Below are 17,630 nucleotides of genomic sequence, written 5' to 3'. Positions count from 1 at the left end.
CTAAAATAATAATTAAAAAATCAAATACAAATAAAAAATAGTCAAATTATAATATATTTTTTTTACTATTTTTTTTTAATTTTTAACTTCAATAAAATTGTTCAAAATAATATTTGTCAATAGAAACATCTTTATTTTAAAAAATAAGTCACATAATTTGAGCATATATACGAAATTGTAAAATAAAATAAATGAAGTTAATAACTCAAAAAAGAATAAAAACAAAAAATGAAAAAGAAGTGTTTAAAAATTCTATAATTATTGATTTTATAATAGTAATCACTCTTTTATTTAATTAAAAAAAAGAAAAATAAAAATTTTCGGCCCGGCGGACCGGCCCACCCGCCCCGCCAATTTGGCGGTGCGGGTTTGGCGGGCTCCAAATCCTAGCCCGACCCGCCTTTTTTAGCGGGTTTAGCGGATCGGCCCGACGGGCTCGACCCGTTTTGCCACCCCTACCTCCCATTGTTTGATAGGTTATACATTAGCTTAGACGCTTCCAAGAAGGGTTTCATTCAGGGTTGTAGGCCGTTAATTGGTTTAGATGGCTATTTCTTGAAAGGGTATTATGGCGGACAATTGCTGAGTGCGGTGGGCCAAGACGTGAACAACCATTTTTTTGTTATAGCATACGCTGTTATCCCTAATGAATGTAAGGACACCTGGAAGTGGTTCCTAACACTGTTGCAAGATGATTTGGGGATGGTGACGCAGCATGGATGGAATTTTATAAGTGATCAGCAGAAGGTAATTCAATTAGTTCGTTTGTTATCTTTCATGAAAAATGCAACTGATATGTAAACTGTTAAACTATTTCTGTGTGTGTAACGCTTGCAGGGGCTAGAGTTAGCTATCAAGGAAGTAATGCCTAATGCACACCACCGCAATTGTGTGCTACATATTTGGAAAAATTTTATCAAGTATTTCAAAGACCAGCAAACAAAGCAAATGGTATGGGAAGCAGCAAGATGCACAACATTCCAGGAATTCAATGCATGCATGGAGAAAATGAAGAAAATCAATCATGGTGCATGAGAGTATCTACAGCGGTTTGATCCGGCAGTGTGGAGTAAAGCATATTTCAGTCATGGGCCGAAAGTGGATAATATAACCAACAACATGTGCAAGGTGTGGAACGCGAAGATCGTAGAGTATCGGGGGAAGCCAATCTTGACGATGTGTGAATACTTGAGATGCTATTTAATGAGAAAAATGGAAACATACAAGAAGAAGCTTGAGAGTTGTACAGTGGTCACTTGGCACCAGTACAGCAGAAGAAACTGGACGAGTTTGTGAAACTTAAAGCTAACAAGTGGAGAGCTATTTGGGCTGGAGACAATGATAGGGTGCTCTTTGAGGTTCACAGAGGAACAAGCAAGGTTGGAGTTAACCTTCAACAAAGGACCTGCACTTGTAATGTTTGGCAACTTACTCGTATAGTTGTTTATGACTCAATCATTATTTGAGTTATTGTATCTTATGGATTTTTATAAATTTCTAATATGTTGGTGCTGGAATATTGAGTTATTTGTTGCCTAATGAATCAAAACATTATTTGAGTTATTCAATCATATGGAATTTTATAAATTTCTAATATGTTGGTGCTGGAATATTGAGTTATTTGTTGCCTAATGAATCAAAATATTATTTGAGTTATTCAATCATATGGAATTTTATAAATTTCTAATATGTTGGTGTTGGAATATTGAGTTATTTGTTGTTTGTGAATCAAATCATTATTTGAGTTATTGTATCATAACACCATGTGGATTGCATGTCTGGATTGTGCTTCTTGTTAGACATGCCTTGCTGTCACGCTGTTGCAGCAATGTATAAAATTGGTCTAAAGCCAGAGGAGCATGTGCATAAATGACTCACCATGCAATCAATCAGAGTAACGTATATGCATTGCATCAAACCAGTAAATTCAGAGGAGTACTGGACCCCATGTGATGCTCCAAGGACGGAACCACCCAACATCAAGAGACCAGCTCATCGCCCCAAGATAAAGAGGAAGGTAGATCCTGTAGAACCTGAGATGCACGCCACTAAAGCCAAGAAATCCTTTGAAGTGACGTGCAGCAAGTGTGGACAGCTTAGGCATTACTACAAAACCTGTAAGAATGACCCAAAGGATCCAAACTGGCAGCCTTTGACAAAGAAGGAGAGAAGAGCTGGTAAGGGAAAGGGGTTGCAGATTGTACCCTTTGACACAAACCAAAACAGAGGCCAGGTAATTAGGGTTCGATTTGGAACACAATATTAGTTGTTAAGGGTTTAAGTGTCTCATTTAAAAATTGTGAGGGGTTTATGTGTCTGACTGTTGGTTGTTTATATGATTAGGATGTAGGTCCTAATGTCAATCTGAACAGTGATACTGTACAACCTTTCCCACCTATGGATCCATTGGTAATATCTTTTAACCTGCTCCTTATCCCTATTATTGTTAGATGACATATTACATTCTCCTTGCACTAACATGGTTATACTCCTGTGATAGACAAAGGCAAAGAAAAACAAGAAGAAACTTCCAAAGACAATGCATAAGAAGGATAATTCTGACCAACAGAAACAGGGAGAAGAAATTCCCCTTTCACAAAATGCACCCCAGGCAGATGAGGTATAGTGATTGGTCAATGTTGTTTTAAGCTGTTTCTTTATTTTATTCTCATTCCATTTTTGTTACAAGTTGCAAGAGAGGCTATGAACCTGAATCAACCACCCCCACAACCCTGCTCCACCCCCAACATCAGTTATGCCCAGAGAAGAAAGCACCCTGTTGTTAGGCCCCCAAATGCTCTTATCTCGGCTCCACCTTCATTTGGACAACCTACTCCACCATCAGTTCAAGCAGCATCAGGTCTTAGACCATGTGTTCCAACCGGTCAGGCTGTGAACCCGAGGACAACAAGTGCTAATGTTCCCTTTCAACAAAGTGCTCCTTCTGCTGAGACCATGGCTGCAGCAAATTCCGGGACTGCAGCAAGGCTTTTCAAGTTCATTCCTACTCCTGGGTTTATACCTCCGAGGAAGACTTGATATCTGATATGTTGCTGTTGACATAGATGATAAGAATGACTCCTTTTGTTATTAGTTTAAGTGTCAGTGTTTACAAATCTAGGAAATATTTTGGAAGTTTTTAAGTGTTTGTATGCATGTTTAAGTCATTTTGAAACTCTACTAGACCGATGTGGAAGACGTTTAAGTCAGTTTGAAACTTGACAAATTTAGGAAACATTTTGGTTCAAGGCTACATGTTGGCCTTCTTTTTGTTGTTAGAGGGCTATAAATTGTCCCTTTCTCATGCTGAACAAGGACATGATTGGTTATTTTGTGTACATGTTTTATATAAGACATCTTTTGGGTTTGTTTATCCAACATTTTTTAGTTAGAAATCCGTATGACTACATGCTTCCAGAATTCATCCAAGTAGTAACAGACCTTTTTTCTTGAATAAAATCATAATCTCATCTGAAACAACATACATACTTCTAAAGTAATATAACTTATAATGTAAACAACATACACTGGTAAAAAAAAGACACACTTTGAACTTAGTATCACAGAAGGTTTCTGCTACTCATATGCCTTAAAAAAATTTGGAGATCACAATTCCAAATACAAAAGCAATAACCAAAGCTTTAACACTACTGTCGCTAGAGCCACTATTGGCATTACAATTTTTTGCTTCCAATTCTAACCCACTAACTCTAGCATCTAGTTCCCTCAGTTTTCCAGCATCAACACCAGCAGCATCAGGAATCTGACTTTGATCTCGCATCCAACCCTCTATATCAGGAGAATTTCTGGGAAAATCTTCAAACGATGCAACATAATCATCCAACCATGCAAAAAATTTACAATGCGATTTTGTGCTCTGTAGAATATACCCACAGCTCAAAAGATGTCACATCTGAGTTAAAATCAACGAAACTTAAATTAAATTTCAGATTACCTTGAAGTGTGGACATCCAAAAATTAACCGGTTAGGATTCAGTTCTGTTGAAGAGAGAAACAAAATAGCATGTGCCTCACACCGGCATCGTGGAGCAATGAACTTCTTCTAGATGATTCATCATGTTGCTCAATCTCTGCAATTCTTTCCTACACAGTTAGATAAGCGAACAGAAGCATTTATTAGCTAATTGCTAACCAAACAAACTCTGAACACAATTTTAACAAACAAAACCTATGAGAAACAACATAGCAATTCTCAACACATTACTTACACCAATAGCCCGAGCTGCATCATGGAGATAGGATCCATTAGATCGTTTGTGCGTTAAGACAAACAACTCCCCCCTACTAACTGGACGCCCCTGTCGTTCCGACTGCAACAATATAGCTTAAATAGTGAAGGTCTACATAGTGCGTTAAGACAAACAACTCCCCCCTACTAACTGGACGCCCCTGTCGTTCCGACTGCAACAATATAGCTTAAATAGTGAATAGGTCTACATAGAGAAGGTTCAAAGAGTAAGTGAATCCTAAATTACCTCTTCTTCTTCGAGCCTTGCCAAGCTTTTCGATCCGCCAGTATGAGTGTATAACTGCTTCGATCGATTCTCAGCATTTTCCTACACTTCTCTTATTATGCCATCAAACATAAGAGCTACTAGACACTATTTCTGACTAACTCAATGTGACATAAATAGAATTTTTAAAATATGAAATAAAAATAAATTACCTTTGTTTCTTCACTGTTGCAATAATGAAGGAACCATCTCCAATGTAAATGGATTTAGGTTTAGGACCCTGTCAAGAGAAGAAGGGCTGAAAACTCATAATAGCGGGATTCACGTCACTTCCGACACTAGAAGTTATGCAAGCAAGTGCGACAGTAATGTTGCGGTTGGTGGTGTCTCGTATTATGGGAAACTAATGGACATCATTAAGCTGAATTATAGTGGTCAATTCACAGTCATTTTGTTTAGATGTATCTGGGCAAACACCACACCTGGTAGAGGCATAAAACAAGATGTTTTGGTCCACACACTTGTAAATTTCTCTAATCCGATACATGTTGGTGATCGAGAGGATGATGAATCGTACATTCTTGCATCAGAGGCTCGCCTTGTATACTATGTAGAAGATGAGGTTGATAAGGAATGGAGTGTAGTAGTCTTCATAAAGCCAAGAGATTTGTTTGACATGGGTGATATACATGAATACTGTGAGGTGGAACTTTCCCCCCAACTGAGTTTATCTGAGTGCGCTGAGTGTGAGGTGGAAGGATTGTCACTAATAAGGGAGGGCGATTTAGAAGAACCCACCAATGATGCCTTTGATACTCACGAAGAGGTTGTTGAGTCTTAGATGTGTTTGGCAATGAAGAACACTAGAAATTGATTTGACTATGTGTTATTATGATTATGCGAATTATTTATGACTCTAGAATCCGCACGTTTATAATGTTTTTGGTGCGGAACATTTGCTTATTATTATTATTATTAGCAACTTTATTCTGGTGTGGTACATATGCTCCAATTTAGCAGTTTCTTTGCTAGGTATGCTATTCCAAAATTAGGTTTATTTTATATTTATACACTAGTATTGGTACATATCTTGTAATTTTCTGAATATGGTGCACTTGTACACTAGTCTACTAGAAATTGCTGCTGCATGGAGGGAATGTCACAATTGCTGGTGTGTTAATAATAATTTTATTTTTTGATTGTCCGACTAATTGCTAGGAATTATTAAGGATTTCAGATATTTAGTGTGGTATTTTTTAATATAGAGCAGCCGGAGTTAAATGTTGATTGGCAGGAATATGCGTGGTTATTTTGCTCACTTGTTTCATGATGGGGCTTATCAGGGAAATTGGAAGAGAGAGACTTCTTTCTTTGCAGCACTAGCATCTGGTTTTCCAAGGCAATGGTTCAGGCATCTCCGTTCTCTTCGCTGGAGCACACAACATCATTTGCAAGGGACTTATGGTTCAACAAGTTGCCTATTCAATTATGGCTGAATGTGTTCTCTGCACACCTGCACATAGATCAGGCTGCTAAGTTTGTGCCTGGGCCCATTATGTTAGTACATAATTGGTGATATTTGAGATATTGTTATATATTGTTATAGATACATAATTAAAATTCAAGTACTATAATAAGTAAATTCAAGGACTATAATAAAAGTTAGTATTTTTTTTGGTAGTACTCTTAACATACATAATTTTAAAATTATTTTTTTACACAGATGTTAGTTTTTGTTTATCTGAATTAAAATGATTCAATTTTAAATTTTATCATGAGGTAATGCCAAAATTTTTTAATTAAAAAAATAAAAAAATCATTTATTATTATTCTTATTACAAACTTATTATTATTATTATTATTATTATTATTATTATTCACATTATTTTAGCCCCCAATTAAATATATGATTTTTTGAATAAGTCTATTAATATTGTTATAATAAAATATATCATGGTTTTTTATTATATATACATATAAATTGTGGCTTATTTACACTGCTGAGTGAAGCCCGTTATTGTTACCACCCTCAGGAGAGAAAGGAACTCAGTCTTTCTATGTTCAAAACACATAACCCCGCCACTAACCTAATCCTAATTTCTTTCACCACTAAAGCCTCCCACGAGACGCACTTTCGTTCGTTGCTACTGGACGATTCTCTTCCTCCAAGCAGTCTTTGGATTTCATCAAGTTGGAGTAGCCGTCGAAGTCGCAGAGCCAGAATCCATCAGCGTCTTCCTGCCGTGTCCACCATCAAGCAGTTGCATCTTGAGAAGCAACAACGTCGATAACTTTTCTCCCGCTGCCGGTAAGCACTAATATTTGATCTTGTGTGGTTGCTAATTTGCCCATTGAGAATTGCATGTTTATTAACCCTTATTTATGGAATTTAAATTGTGTCTCCATGATCAAGTTCCTCCCTTTCTTTCTCATGATTTAATTTTGAAAATAATAATTAAAAAAATATTCTTCAAGAAAGTATTGTTGCCATACTGCACGTGTTTAACATATCTGGTATTCCAATAATTTGAGAATTAACTTTGCTTTGCCGCATTTAGTGGTGTTTTTTGTGATTTGCAACTTACTAGCTATTTGATTATCATTAGCAAGAAGGTTATCTTATTATAATATCCACAACTGTTGTATGTTGATGAAAATTGTATTAACTGTAATTTATAATTTAGCAGTATATTTATATAATAATTTCTGCTGGGAATTGTTGTTTATCGTTGTCCTGTTTCTCTCCTACTTCTTTAGTCAGTTCATAGCTTTAACTATGATGGCTGTAACTGAGCTAGGAAATTTGTCTATGGCTTTCCATTATCCAGAATTTTGAATTTACAAATCTTTATCCTCGTTATTTTAGTTGGTTTTATGTTGACTTTAACTATGAAAAGGGCAAAAAAAGTAAAAACCATTCTCCTTTTTCTCAAAATATTTACAAAGTCAATTCATATCTAAATTTTCACTTTAATGTAGGTAGAAAAAAGATAATTATAAACTGATAAGATATATGAATATAGGTTAAGGAGAGGAGTTTATTTATACATTCGTATCTCAGGTTATGAAATAATGCACAAGGATAAAAAATTAATAGTGAGTATTTTAAATAATTGAAAGAATAAGCACGATATGTTTTTAGTTTATTTCAGAATAAGATTTCTTGGTCAATTATAGAAGTCAGCGTTCATGACTTACACAGAGTACTTAAAATTGTTTTTACTTGATTTGATTTCGGGTAATGGGTTTATAGTGCTTATGCAACCAAGTAGTAATTCATGCATTTGAATGTACATTCAAATGTGAAAAGAAATATAAAGTTGCTTATGATAATTTTATCATGTGCTGTTCTATATGTTTTACATATGTCCGAGTATATAAAATTCCTTATTTGAACCGCATGCATTATTATTAATTTATATTGCACCTGTTTGGTTTATGAGAAAATTATATGCATGACAAAGATATTGAAAAGGCACGTTGCTTCCAATTAACTCATTTTAAGTCTATTGCTATTTCTTTTACGAGCTATAACATATATATATATATTATTGATATACGTGTCTAAATATTTGGTTATATTTAATGCTGTTTGAATTTTTGTTTATTGTTTACATTTTGATAATAGTATTAAGTGATACTGTTAGTGGTACCAAGTTTATTAAGATGCCTAGGATAGGTCGTTTCACGAAGAAATCAAAGGTAGACTCGTTATGTCAGCAAATGCAAACAGGATCTGCTGCGGCTTCATCCGTGTCCCAAGTAGATGGCCTAATTCCCCCCTCTGGTGGTACTGGTGCCGCCCCGACCTCATCTTTACGCCCCTTTCGACCACCCCGTACCGAACCACCGCCTGCTCCACAGCCTCCCACGAATGGTGCTCAACACTCGGAACCGCCTGATGAAGACTTAGACCCAGAGGCAGATGAGGTAGATTCTTTTGAGCAACATGTTGACAACATATTTGCTGCATCAGAGGCTCTGAAGCGCAAGAGACGCAAGACCACCGAATTTTGGGATGTTAAAACAATTGGTATACAATAATTTATCCCACGTATTTTTTTATGAGTAATTTCTTTATGATTTCATTGCATCTTGGCCACAGTGGTTACTCACACAGACTAACTATGATAAACAGAGTCTGATGGGACAATCAAGCAACTTCATTTAAGTGTGAGAGAGGCTATGAAGCAACTTCATTTGAGCAGAACACGAGAATCTCCTCCGATAAGTATCCCTCTGCGATAGAGCCCTCCAATTGTGATCAATTACGTACGAACTGCTTGAGACGACATAGGTACCTTTCAATTGGGTACATCCACCGATATTGAACTGGGCCACCGAGTCGCACTTCCTCGACCAGATGTACCGTCAAGTGCACCATGACGGTGAAGAAAGATGGGGGAAAATTCATCTCCATGCGGCACAGAGTATGGACCACATGATCCTGAAGGAGAGGAAGTTGTTGAGGATCAATGGATTTACTGCATATTCTACGAAAAAAGGACAATAAATCCGCCAAGAAAGAGGACACTGGGGTAGGCAAAGCATTTCTTAATGCAATTGGCAGGATATGCTCCATCAGAATGTGACAGTCGTGGCTTTTCAAGCCCGACATCTTGCACTGTCGTAAGTCAACACAGCGGAAAATGTTGCTAGAGTTTCCATTTGGAAAGACCACATTCTTAATAGTCCTTAAAAAGACATCCTTCTGTGGCAATGTCATAGTAAAGATGGTGGATGGGTACTTTCCATCTTCCCGTGGCCATAGATCATGCTTGATTCCCATCAATTGGAGGTCTTTTCTTGCCTTAAGGTGGTCTTTAGATTTACCTTTCTCGTTCATGATGTGAATACTATGTTGTCGCACACATTCTTCTCTATGTGCATCACATCAAGATTATGACGCAATCCATTGTTTTCCCAGTATGGTCGCTCGAAGAATATACTTCTCTTCTTCCAAGGGGACTCATCAAGTACAGCGGTTTGCTGTCCGCATGTCCTTTTTCCAGTAACCGATTGCACCTTGCCAAGGTGGACATGCACGTCCTGTAGTTGTCTCGCAATGCCTCCACCAGAGAGTTTGACAGGTGGACCTCTATCTTTCCATCAAATCTATCCCAGTCCTTTCTATATCTATGGACAGGATTCAGAAAATGACGATGGCCCATGAAACACCATTTCTGACTGTGTGTGAGCCGGTTAGTCCAGCATCCAAATTGCATGCAGGACAAGCTCTCCCACCGTACGTGTTCCACCAGGACAAGTTGTCTAAACCAGGAAAATCAATGATTGTCCACATTAATGCAGCATACATCCTGAAAGTTTATTTTGTGTAAGCATCGTACGTTTCAACACCAACCCACAACAGCTTCAACTCATCGATCAAGGGCTGTAAGTAGACATATATATCATTTCCAGGTATTTTAGGCCCAGGGATAATCATGGAGAGGATGAAAGAGGTGGCTTTCATGCAAATCCAAGGGGGCAGGTTGTACGGAATAAGAACCACTGGCCAAATTGAGTACTTCGAGCTCATATTTCCATAAGGGTTAAAGCCATCGCTAGCCAAGGCTAGGAGAACACTACGCGGATCGCTGGAGAAGTCGGAATAAGTTTTGTCAAATGCCTTCCATGCGTCGCCGTCCCATGGATGCCGGTAAATACCGTCAGAGCTATGCCCGCTCTTATGCTACAACATGTCAGCGGCTGTCTTACTAGACATGTAGAGCCGCTGCAATCGTGGAATAATGGGGAAGTAGCGAAGAGTCTTCGCCGCTTGCGATTTTCCGTTCTTCTTAACAACCCTGTTGATCCTCACTCTGGAGTTCTTATTAGTCTTTTGCTTCCATCTTGATGTCCCACATCGCTTGCATTTAGACAAGTCTTCGTCGCTGCGCTGGTATAGCATGCAGTCATTTGGACATGCGTCTATCTTTTTGTATGTGATACTGAGCTTCCTTATGATCCTCTTGGCATCGTGCATATTGCTCGGAATCCTTGCATGCTCAAAGGCATCCGCTAGCAACTCCAGTATCATTCCGAAGGCCTTGTTGCTCACTCCGCACATGGATTTTATATGATAGAGCCTCACCAAGAAAGACAGCTTAGAGAACCTTGAACATCCTGGGTATAGCTCCTGCGATCCATCTTCGAGCAGGTCATGCAAGTTGCGGACCTCGCGACTACTTTCATTTGATAAGTATGGCAACTCCTCCCGATCCCCGCCAGCGTGTTCATTCATTGAATCGTCTTCGTCGCCATGAAGTCCTGGGAAGTTGAACGCCTTCTGAACCATGTCAAGCATTGGGTCTTTTAGGTTTCTATCTGATTCCATTTTTTGTCCTTCCATAGAGCTCTCTGCCATGCGTCTCTCCCCGTGATGTACCCAAAATGTATAAGTAGAGGGGAAAGGTTTTATTATCAAATGATCATATGCATCCTCCCTAGTTTGGAGAAGGCGGAACCCACATTTCGAACATGGACAATGTATCATCCCATCGGATGATGCATTGGCAAATGCAAAATCTAAGAATCTGTTCAAACCGTCCCTATACTCTGGACTAATTCGTGGCTTTGAAATCCAACTCTTATCAATGTCTACTTCAATGATATAATAGAACACCGAAAATTCAAAAAAAAAAAAAACCAGAGTATAAAATAGATGCTGACAATAACTCTTAAAATAAAAAACACAAAACACAGATAATATCCTTCAGAACAATACTCATCACACAAGATAATTTATTGAAAGTTGCTTACTCATTGGAAAATTCTGCACTTTAGTAAAAAATTACTGGAATAAAGAAATGATGGTCCCAAAGCCAAAAAATAGAAATGAAAAATGAAACCTTATAAAAAAAAAGAAAAAGAAGAAATGCATTATAGTTAGAGTTAAAATCATACTTGAGACAAAAGCATCGAAGAACTAAACAATCAATTATAAGAAAAAGAAATTTTAATAATTTTACAGTTAAATAAATAAAAAATGACTAATAGATGTTAAATTGACCCTGCCAACATGGTAGAATGCCCATGCTACAGACCCAGCTGCTCGGCTAGGCGCTCAAATACATGCACCCACGCTAGCAACAATAAGCTAGAAGTAAGACACACTAAACCAGGAATATCTACCAAGTTTTAGAGAAATTAAGCATTACCAAACTTGATAACTTTTTCTTTTTGGGTATATTTTGCTCAAGAAAATCTGCATCATTAATTAATGAGGTTTATTGACATGTATTCCCTATTCCCCTTTTAAATGAAAGAAATGGCCAATATGCATATACAAGTAAGCCAATAGTTTCAACTGAATAACCCAGGCCAAAATTCTCTTAAAAGGTCGAGAAAAAAAATCATCGTTTAGCTAACTGATTCGGTAGTGCCTCTTTTTTAATATATAGAAAACACTAGTTAAAATATCATACTTTTTGAAAACAACATTTAGTTGCTAAAAGTAAATTTTGAAACACATGTAGCAGAAGCTCAATGTAACATATTCTTTAACAAAACAATATTAGAACAAGCAGCATACGAAATGGTTGTTGGGTCCTTTTTTAATAGCTCAGAGAAACGATAACAAATGTTTTCTGTCCCATTTTCAATTTCTATCAAAGATAAAAGAATTATATATACAGTGTAAGTGACAAACTAAAGGATGCACCGCCCACGGATACATTTCAATAACAAAATCAGGGTAATCTACCTCTTTCAATCTCCTTTTATCCCACACTTCTTGTAATTTCACATTTTATGTTAACTATTTCCTTTTAATCAAAACAAAAAAAAGACACAAGATACAAAAGGCATGACATTATAAGAATGCAAACTCAATAGAATCTTATCACCATATAGTTCAAAACTTCCAAAGCGTATTTTATCAATCAATTAACAATAAAATAACACTGCAAGACACATGCATACAACTTAATTATTAAACATAATATTCTTTTAAGTATTCCAGGAAACATGAAATTCCAATTATTATTTTATATAAAAAATAAATAAAATTGATGGTTGAAAAGTTGGTTAGTGTTTGTTACTTACAAAGGTATGAGCAAGGCTTTTAGAACTAAACATGTGTGTAAGTTAAATTGTATTCTTTTAGTTGAATAGTATTCCTGCACTGTTATGGTTAATGACTTAACGCATTTTTATTTGAAGGTTTTTCTTTTATTACATAACTATTCTTGTTACAGGTTTTTGTAAAAGTTTAATTCGATGGCTCTATGAGAAACAAAGCATCTTAACCTTTATATTCTCTATGAAATTTAATTTTGTTCTTAGTATCTATGAAAACAGAGGATGCCGATGATGAGGATTTAGATAGTTGGCTAAAAAGCTTATAATGCAGGTATTATAAGTCATGCAAGTTTATCATTTTTCTTTTATATTTTTAAGGATATTTAATCTTTATTATTATTTAAGGTAAAAATCATTATTATTTTGGTGAATTTTGTAGCTAACAAGGATTCTAAAGAGGCTACTCTGGTAGTGGAAGGAATCACCCTGAATGATGCAGTTACTTTAAAATGTGGAAAGGGTTGGAAGAGTATAAAAGGTTAATCAGTACCTTATGAGTTTTCAATGTTCATTGGTTATTATTTTCATTCATTTTGTACTTTGGAGTTGACAAAATTGTCATAAATGTAACTTTCCTATTATTATCAAGAACGTCTAAACATACATAAGTTTTATTTCCTTACATTTTCATTTATATGAAACAGCATTTAGCATTCTTATATACTGAGACCTGAGGAAGGGAAATGTAAGTAGTGAAATGGACAAGAAAAAAGGATCTTATATTCACACATCATCCTTGACAATTATGCAAGCAATCCTAAGCTTTTAAAAGTGCAAGATAATCATCAATTATGGACATAGCTGATGATCTGTTCCATAACCAAAGAGATTATAGTGATTTAAATAATGTTATATGTTAAGATAAAAATAGCAGCAAAAAATACGCAATTCATAGCCAAAATTATACTTATGTGGACACAATTCAGAGTCACACTATTTAAAATAAAAGCACACTTACATACATGAACTTAGCCATGGTGAAATTTTGCTACAAATATTAACAAAGAGCACACATGATCTTAGATATTAGATAATATTTAGATATAACTCATTGTAAATCTGATGCATTTTAAGAATTCTTTCAACCCAATCATGGTTGTATCTAACAGTTTCATGTGACGGAAAACACAATCAGCAGGGGAAAAAAAGAGAACACCGAACTCTATTTTATAACTATTCTATTCTGTTTTATTTTTGCTTGTATCTTTCCTAGTAAAAATTTTTTACTTGGTTTCCTGCTCCATTGACATACCACAGAAGAAAAACCTGTGAGTGTTCTTGGATAATTGGTACTAATCACATGGCTTTGGGTGGTTTTGAGTAGCAAATCAAACTATACAGCTAGCCTAACATCTATCCTCACATTGCAGCCATTATCATCCATATATTTCCAGCAAAGAATTGGGAACAATTAAATTGGGAATAGATTAGGGACCGAATTGAGACTAAGGTTCGAACCAGATTAGGGACCAAATTGGGAACTGATGGGTAAACAAATTTGGTACAGACAGATCCGATCAACAATAAAAATTATTCAATTCAAACAAAGGTACCAGGCCAACACATGAAATTGGAAGAGCAAGAAAAGGGGGAGAGAGCGGACCTGAAAGCGAGGAGAGGGTGCGGTCAAGCGGCGCACAACAGGGTATGGGGGGAAGGTTGAGGATGACGACACCGGGGCGGTCAGGAAGCCTCGCGAGGACACCGGGACGTGCACGGCGGAGGAACGAACAACGGACGTGCGTATCCACCCTCCTTTCGCATGCAGGAGATATGCAGCAGCTTCAGCAGATCTGTGACCCAGAACGATGTGACGGCTGCAGCTGATGGAAGGAATGTATACCGCGGGAGTGAGTCTTGGACCTGGTGATTAGCGCCTTTGCCCCCTTTTGGGTTCGCGCGTAAACGTGGGAAATTGGATCTGGCTTCCTCCAATTCTTGGTTGTTTTGTCACTCTGATCTTTATGTGATTTGCTGCGTTTGAGGCACAAAACCGCAGCTCCTCCATCAACCTGCAGCGGTTTGGGGAGACGCTAGAAATTGGCCGCTGCTAAGGAGCGCTTCTCTTGTAGTGAACGTTTGGGGTAAGTCTTATTTGTGTCCCTAACGTTTAAATCGTCCTATTTGTATCCTTAACGTTTATAAAAGTGATTCAATATTATCCTACTATCAATTATACTAACAAATCAGATTATATTTTTCAATTATTCTCACTTGGATGTATTCATTCTGAATTAGGTCTCACTTGGATGTGTTCGATTTTAATATTATACCCACTATTTGCGTTTAGATTCAATTATGTCCCTAGAAAAGTGAATTGTCTAAATGTTGTAGGAATTAGTTTCAACATTTGATGAGCTATTTTTCGGAGTAGATCATCAATTCTATCCCAAACATTTGTATTCTAACTTCAAAAAGAAATTTTTAAAACTCAAACTAAAGCGTTCATGATGTGTAATTGACGACAGGATAACATTGAATCACTTTTACAAACGTTAGGGATACAAATAGGACGATTTAAACGTTAAGGATACAAATATTCTAATTTAAATTAAAATAATCTTAATTTTAAAGGATATTTTAGTTTTTTAAAATTAATTCTAAAATAATATTATTTATCATTCATTTCTTTTAACTTGTTTTTGTTTACAATTTTATAATAATATAGTATCAATCCAAAAAAATAAAAGATTCTAAGTTTAATTCACAGTAAATTTTAGAATATTATATTTAATGATATTTGTACGGTATTTTAGAATTTTAAAAATACTATGAATAATTCGACAATATTTTAAAATGTCTTGGAAGATTTTAAAAAATCCTAAAAAGTTTTATAAGATTGTAAAATGTTATAGAGAATTTTAGAAGAGTATGGATATATATAGAAGTATAAAGTGTGGTTTAAAATAATTTAAAAATATTTAGATAAATATAGTAGGTAAGATATTTGTAATAAAAGTTTTGAATACTTAATTAATTTAGGTTATTGATTAGATTTAATCCTAACCGTCTATTAAAAAAGTAAATGACTATAAATAAGGGATAAGAGTTTTGAATTGGTGTGTATGAGTTATTTGTAACAAACACTTCTATAATAAAATATTCTTTTTATCAAATTTTTTTTCTTTTGTGTTTTTAACTTTCTTGTTAAATATTGATAGTTAGGTTGGCTTGGTCTTAATTTAAGAGGTTAAGTAAATTTAAATACCAGCATGATAGTGTTAGAGTATGTCCAAGACGGCAACACCAAACTTAATTTAAATGCAAATATAAAAATAAAAAAATAAAAACAATTACTTTCGCACAATTTTATAAATGGAGCTTTGATGCAAAAACTAAAAACAATTAAAAGGGTATCCATACCTCTATTCCCGTCTCGTTTATTAAACAATGAAAGATTGGACAAAATTATACATGAATTTTTATATGGTGGATAGATATATATTTTAATTTTTTAATGAGTCGTTTATACATACTAATATTAAGTTTTGTTATCATTTCTACCCTTCCGCCCTTAGATAGTGATTACCAAATGACTTTGTGCATTGTATGAGTAATTTTTTTGATGACACAATAGAAACTAAATGATAAATTATTAAATTTATTAAATTTGAATAAAAAAAATTTACTAAGTTTTAAAATTTTCATTCTCTTCCTTTCCTTTTTCTATCTACCGTATAAAAATTTATATATATTTTTGTCCATTTTTTCTAAACATATGTTCATTCCCCGCGAGAACGGAAAGAAAATGCCCCCAAATTTGTCTCTCAATGGATTAATCTCTACGGATATTTATTCCCTCGAAAAAAAATTGTCACTCCTATTCATGAGTCCTACATCTTCCAGTTTATATTTGTCAATACCTGCGGGTCGAATACCTATTGCCATTCCTACATTGTTAACCACCCTCAAAAACAAGTTTACATACAGACGAACCACCACCACGACTACCGACATTGAACCACAGTAGCGGTGGCTGGAACCACAGCCGTACACATACACACACACCGCCACTGACATTGAAGAGGCCGAAAATGCAGCTCAAACCCTTACCACTGCCGCCAACATTGAATTACAACAGCGGCTTCACATACACACACACGAACCGCCACCACTACCGCCGACATTGAACCACATCAAACCAATTTAGCTCATACACAGGAAAAACGACATGAAACCAATTTAGCGAAGCGTGCTGCTCGTGAAGTTAAAGATGCTCCAACTCAAACCCAATCTCACAAGCGCAGAGTTTTCGTTCGCAAAACAGTCAAGATTGGTCGGCCTGGATATCGAGTGACAAAGCAATATGATCCAGAGACAAAACAAAATATCTACTTTTCTCAGATTGAATATCCTAAGATTGAAGACCTAACAAAGCCAAATCATCAATTTATATCTTCTTATGAGCAGAGGGTGCAACCATTTGATAAAAGATATTAATATCTTTTGGTTGCGGCTGAACCATATGAAATCATTGCTTACAAGGTCCTTAGAATGAAGATTGATAAGTCTACACTAAAATTTTTCTCACACTGGAACCTAGATTTAAAAATGTTCATGCTATAATTGTATTTTCAATCTAAGCTACCAAAGGCAAACAAACCACATCCCTTATCTATAGCCAATGGTACAGCAACACTTGGTGTTCCACCAGGATCCATGCTCTTGCCACCTCAAGCTCCACCATTATTTCTCTTACACACACACACCCACCCACCCACCTAGGAGAAGATTGTCGTCAGCTTCACCTTGCCCTTTTTTTTTTAAATTTAAGTTTTACTTATCTTTTATTTGTTTTTTTTTTTCTTTTCCTTTTGAGAATAAAAAACAAAAAGAAGATGCAGAAAATAGTTGTAGTGAAGGAGAAGACATAAACAATAGTAAAATTAGAATGATGTAATTTTTTTCTTCAGGTGGCTAACAATGGTGGTGTCAAAAAAATAAAGAAAGAGTTGGAATGAGGAAGATAATAAAATAGAGGTAGTTTGGGTATTTTAATTCATTCTTTACCGAAACTAATAAAAAATTAATAATTAAAGATTTTTGTTAAATATAATTCATCTTTTATGGATA

Source organism: Arachis ipaensis, chromosome B05 (assembly GCF_000816755.2).
Source record: "Arachis ipaensis cultivar K30076 chromosome B05, Araip1.1, whole genome shotgun sequence".
Taxonomy (NCBI): domain Eukaryota; kingdom Viridiplantae; phylum Streptophyta; class Magnoliopsida; order Fabales; family Fabaceae; genus Arachis; species Arachis ipaensis.
The sequence above is the reverse complement of the archived record's forward strand: the minus strand, read 5'-3'. Positions refer to the sequence as shown.